Raw genomic sequence first — 6,000 nt, forward strand, 5'->3', positions numbered from 1 at the left:
TGAGGGCAAGAAAAAGAAAAGAAAGATGGAAGAGAACAGAGCACCAGTAAGAAGGGGGACATAAGGAAAGATGAGGAAGAAACCAAGAGGTAGGAAAACCAAAGATGGTGAGAATGTTGCAATACAATACCTAATCAGCTGTCTTTTCTTACTTTAATTTCTAAAGACAAGTTTTCCCCCCCCCAAAAAAAAAAATGAAATGTCTTTTTCTGTTTTGTTTTGATTCTCCTCTACAAATCTGCATTATTTCTTTATCTGTGTTAAAACATGGCTTCATTCATTATGTTGTAATATTGAACTCCATTGGCACATCCTTCTCTTCTCCTTATATGCCAAAATTATTGATACCTTTAATTTCTAGGCCCCACCTTTAATGATTTGAGATACATGAACAGATGAAATGTACCTTTAGAAGTGCTCCAATGTGCTCTGAAACTCCCTTTATCTGACCAGGTACACTTTCAAAAGTGAGGTTCTTATACTGCTTCACAAAAATACTTAGCAGTACTTTTAATTGTGCTGACTAAATGGTATGTATTTATAAATGTGTTTGTATTCATAAAGAAGTAGGAGTTAGTTTTCAAGAACAAGTTAACTACAGATATTTCAATTTTCCTCAGAAATCCTTTGGTTTTTTCTGAGAAAGAGCAGACGGCGCTCTTCCCATTACTTAAAAATATTAAAAGAACCCCAAAAGTTACATCTCTAGTTCTCTGCGCTGTGCAGCATTTCTCCAAACCACCCTTACCTTAGAAATGCCCTGGATTCCTCAGGCTTTGGCTCTCCTGAGGCGCTCACGTTTCCCATGCCCAGATTTTGGATCATCCACCAATCCTCCCTTCCCACAAAACCTCATAATTTCTCGTAACAAACAAACCTGATATGCTTTTGGTTTTCCCCTGGAACTCTAAAACCCCATAATTTCTGATGCGTTAGACCCCTTCCTTGCAGCAGGGCCAGACGCGGCACCGGCCCTGTGCTGCCCATTTGCTTCTTGCCCGTTTCCCCGTCACAGCCCTGGGTGACGGGTGCAAGGGCCCGTGGGGGTTTTGGTTCCTCCATGCGGCTAAAGGCAGGGCAGCAGCTGCGCAAGAAGCGTGTGGGGCCTTCGTGGCTGAGCACCACGGCCATCCTCTCTGTCACCCTGGTCCCCAGACAGGTGGGAGCAATGCTAGCCGCTGGGCATGGCACTCAGCTATCCCAATGCAGTTAGGAGGCGTAAGGTGCAATTCAGCTTTACGCAGTGAGCTCTGTCTCAGAGGGTCATCCCTGTTAGAAGCAACACTGCTGTGCTTTTTGCATACCGCCAAACTCATCTATCTAAATGAGCAGATTGTGTTCTGTGCTTTGAAGGCTGCAGGCAGCAGCAGGCAAACCAGGCCACCAAGAAAGTGACTGGAAGTATGGATATCGAGAAGAACAGGTACTGGATTCTTACAAATTTAGAAGTTGGCTTTCTACTTTTTGGGGTGCTTTCCTTTGCACCTTTGCACTGAAACTGTGATGGGGAGCGGTGGCTGCAAAATGCAGTGGGGTCTGCTGGAGGGGCAAAAGACCAGTCAAGTGCAGTAGTGGGAAGGGGGGAAAGAGAGAACGAGGAGATCAATCTGTAACTGACTGTGAACAATCAATTGAGATAACCCACTACCTTCGGACCAGCCGAAGCACTCTCGTCCCCTCAAACCTATTTATACTTCGGGATTTGGCTGCCTTTAAAGGTCTGGCTACCAGAGGAGAGATGCCCCTGCTTTTTCCTAGCGATGTGTCCACCTTTTTCATCCAGACACGGTGAAAGCGAGATGAAAAATGCTTTAAATCCAGCAGCAAATTGCCCTCGCTGCCCAGGTCGTGGCCGCGCTGCATGCTGGGAGGGCAGTATGCAAATCACGGGGAGCCGCCTCTGCGGGCCGGCCCACTTTCCTTGTACTCCGGCTGCCGGCTCCGCAGCGCCCGGCTGCAACGCTCCTCATCTCTTTTCTTTTCTCCTTGTTAAGGCCAGCAAATGTTTTCAGGAGCCTTGTAACAACTGGCGGTTCACACACCACCCCCCCCCACCACCCCCCCCATCTCTTTTCTTAAGAAAACTAAGCATCTAGTATAGGCACGCAACTGTCATGCTCGTGTCTGCACGCAATTGCTGCTTGTTTGCGTCTCCTTCCATCACATTGTTGTCGTGGCTTTGGTAGGTGGAATTGCAAAAAATAACTCCGCGCCGACCAGCTAAGAGAAAAAGGCTGGCTGGGGGGAAGGAGATGCTAGGCAAAAAATGGTGTTTAAAAAAAAGGTCTGGGCTCCCTTCATCATGAGCAACCCGCCGAGCACAAGGAGCAGCCCAGGTAGCAGCAGGAGCAGACGGGCAGGACCAGTCGGGCTTGGGACCTCTACCAACTGCCAGAAGCAAGGCTGCTGGATCGGCTCAGCTGCAGAAAGGAACTGCATGTCTGAGAGCCTCCCTCCAGCAGATTTTTCAGCTTCTTCTGCACGTAACGAAGACAGATATCAATAAGCACTGATTTATGTGATTTATTTTCCTCAAGCTTCTCTCTCCTCTCCCTCAAGGGCCACTTTTGCTGTGGGAATATAGCCCACCTCTTCTGCCTCGCGAGGCCTGGGACAGACACAGCTGCGCTCTCTCCTTCCATAAGTGGAAGCAACTCATAGTTAATCTCTCTAATTGCTACTTTTGTCCTTCCCCAAAGGCCTGGGATTATCAAAGGAAGATGGGTTTTCCTGGATTTGGAGGGCTTCTCTTGGATTTTTCTCTGAAGGCCTGTGGGTACTTGTCTCCCTTGGCCATTAGGTCTGGTGTAATTCTTCATCAGAAGTGTTTCCATAAATGACTTCACCAAATGCTTCCACGCTCAGTCTCTCTTGAGAGTTTCCTTGGTGCCAGCGTATGTTCTGGGGAAAATCTTTCCCAGTTAAAGGCTGGGCAGGAGAACATCTAGTTTGGTCCTACGCTGGTGAATGTATAGTAAGAGGTAACGTGCCCAAGCTGTGTGAATTCAGCACTTACTGCGGAAAAGACACAAGTATTTGGTTCTTTAAGCTCCCAATACATATGCAGGAGAAGTCTGTCTGTCTCTCACCCACTGCTATGTGTTCGTAATATCTCCTCCTTGACTCTTCCCAGAACCACAGCAATAGGTGCCCTTTTCCTTCTGTGGCCTTGCGAATTGCCACTGCAACCGCTATTGCACGACTCACTGAGCCCCAACGAGCACATGAAAGTCTAATGAAGTAGACTGTTAAAAAATCCTTCAGTCTGGAGTGACCCATAGAATCATTTAGGGTGGAAAAGACCTTTAAGATTATCAAGTCCAACTCTTAACCCAGAATGATTATGGACAGAAACATGAGGTAGGTAAAACTGACTAACAGGCAAGGAAGCTCATTACTGTCAAAAAGCTTTCAGAAGGGCTGTGTGTTACATAAATCGACTAGATGAACTCGCTCAGCAGTGGCAAAACCTGAAACACAGAATATGGTAAAGCAGAGAGAAATCCTTCAGAGGCTATGTTTGCTGTACTTGGTTTGGAATCATATGATAAATGTTCCCTGTGTTGTCCTCTGAATGTTCATTTTTTGTAATGCTGAAGATAGCTGTCCGCAGAGAAGAGATATAATAAAAGGGTAGGGATTAGCGAAAAATAGGTGCCTAAATGTTTGGGTGGATTGCTGGTAGCAATGTTTTCGGTTTTTGTTTTGGAGCAAGAACTGTAGCATTATTAGCTATCCAAAACTAAAACCTTCACATCCAGTCTCTATCTTGCATCTTGAGTGTGGGCTGCAATTAAATACAGTCACATATAACTACTGAGATGCTAAGCTCCTGCACTTCAATATCAACATTCTCTTTATTCTTTTCTTCTAGGAAAGTTGTATTATATGTCATTACTACATATTGAGTAAGTTCTGGTCTGTTTGATTTAGTCTGGGTTTCTTTTTACTTGCTTCCTAGAAGATCACAGACTCAGATCTTTATCTGACCAGCTTTCTCTTCTGAAGAACTACAGGAACACAAACCAGGTGCAACTTCTTGCTTAGTCCTCCTGCTTACAATGAGAACTCTGCAATAGCAGGAGGTATTGGAAGCTATTTGGTGTCCATGGTGCCATTCATTGTGGCTACATAAATTTTCATTAAAAAATAACTGTTTGCAAAATGGTTTATTTTATCCATACTGTTTGGCTCCTCTGACACCTGGGTTTTTGCCAAGGGAATGTTTCTCTGTACTGTAGCTGCTTTTTTTCCCCAGCTAACATGCACGATAGGTTTCCATTTCATTTTGTTTTCATACTTGCTGATAATTAGGTTCATACCTTCAGTCAGTGTAAACCGGTATTGCTTTATTAACATCAATTACTGTTGGCTATTATTTACATTGGAAAAGCACCAATATGTCTCAACAAAACCAGCATCCCCCTCTGACAGACAACAGGGCAAACAAGAGGCAAGGGACACTTGCCTGCAAGCTCCTTAAGGCAGAGATTTAATGCATTCCAATATACATCAGCTATGGTCCTTGGAGTATTCACGGGGCTAGGACAGTGACAGGGAATGGCACACACTTGTTGCAGCACATTCTTAAAGCATATCTCCTTTAGATGTATAACTTGCTATTGTTTTAAGTTGGTGGGGACAACTTGTTAAATTATAGATCCATATTTTCAAGGCAACAGTGGAAATTATTTCATGTGACACTGTTAGCAGTGCTTCCTTCTGAGGCCAAGTAAGACTTGGTTTACCTGTACTCAGGGTTTCAGTCCTAAGAGAGATAACCCGTATCACTGTGAAAACATTTAGTGTTCTCTGGGGTGGAAACAAACTGTGAAGTAGCTGGAATTACACAACATGTCTATTTTTTTTCTTGCATAGCTTCCATACAATTTAGAGTTTGGGAAGACTCTCTCCCTGTTGGGAATTAATTAAAATTACTTTATTTAATCTCTGCAGACTATAGGTATTTGTATATTCAGAGACTTCTAACGCCTTTCCCTAGGGAAAGCTTGCTGAAGAAATAGCTCAGCTTTTTCAGCAGAGGTAATGATGTTGAGTATTTGCAATTATTATTTCTTACACTAAGCATCGAAGTTAATACTTCCAGAATTCAGTTTAAATAACAAAAGAAACCTCTAGTGAAAGGATAACTTTGCCTAGAGAGAAAGTACTATGTCTAAATGTACTTTGAGCTATGTTCTGTTCAAAATGGTTGTTTTGCTTTAATGAGAGAATTTCATAATCCATTAGTCTTACACTACCTCCGTAAAATGCAGATAAAAGAAATTGAGTAAATTCTGTAAGAAACTTGTCATATCATGAGGAAGATTATTTTCATGTATTTTTGTTTACCACATTTGACTCTTGCTGGTTTATGGTATAGATGTTGTGGCCAAAATGATTGTGATTAGTGTCTAAAGACCAATGCGGAGGCTAGGAAGGCAATGGTTTTCCTTTTGCAGCTTATTTTGAGGCCAATCCTCTTCCCTCCTGCACAGGTGTAGATAAACCTTTGGCAGAAAAATAGCAATATTTCTGTGGCACGAAGACAGACTGTCACGCAGAAGCAAAAGGTGTTCCGCCTGGTGGTACAGGCACCGCACCTGTGTAGGGGGGCAGGGATGCACTGGAAGCATCAGCTGTAAGCCCGAGGAATACACCCACAGCTACACAAGGGGTTCCCCCGGCGAGTTGCTCTGCTGGTAGGTAGTGGAAGCTCTCCCTGGTGGAAATTTCAGTGGTTTCTATTAAGTTACCTTAACCTTTTTTTCTCAGTCTGCTGAACTCCATGGGTTTGAGATGGAGAAAACCAGTGGCTCCCTAAATAAGCTACTCTGATCCTAAAAAGGCCTATGAGCCTGGGAAAAGTGATCAAAATTACCTAATTAAATTTCTACTTGGGTGATCAAATTAAGAGCACATGATTGTGTGTGCCCACACCTCTTTCACTATCACTGACCTTTATATCGCATTCATTTGCGTGAGACTCAGCTGTTGCAG

The sequence above is a fragment of the Falco naumanni genome, chromosome 4, assembly GCF_017639655.2.
Source record: "Falco naumanni isolate bFalNau1 chromosome 4, bFalNau1.pat, whole genome shotgun sequence".
Taxonomy (NCBI): Eukaryota; Metazoa; Chordata; class Aves; order Falconiformes; family Falconidae; genus Falco; species Falco naumanni.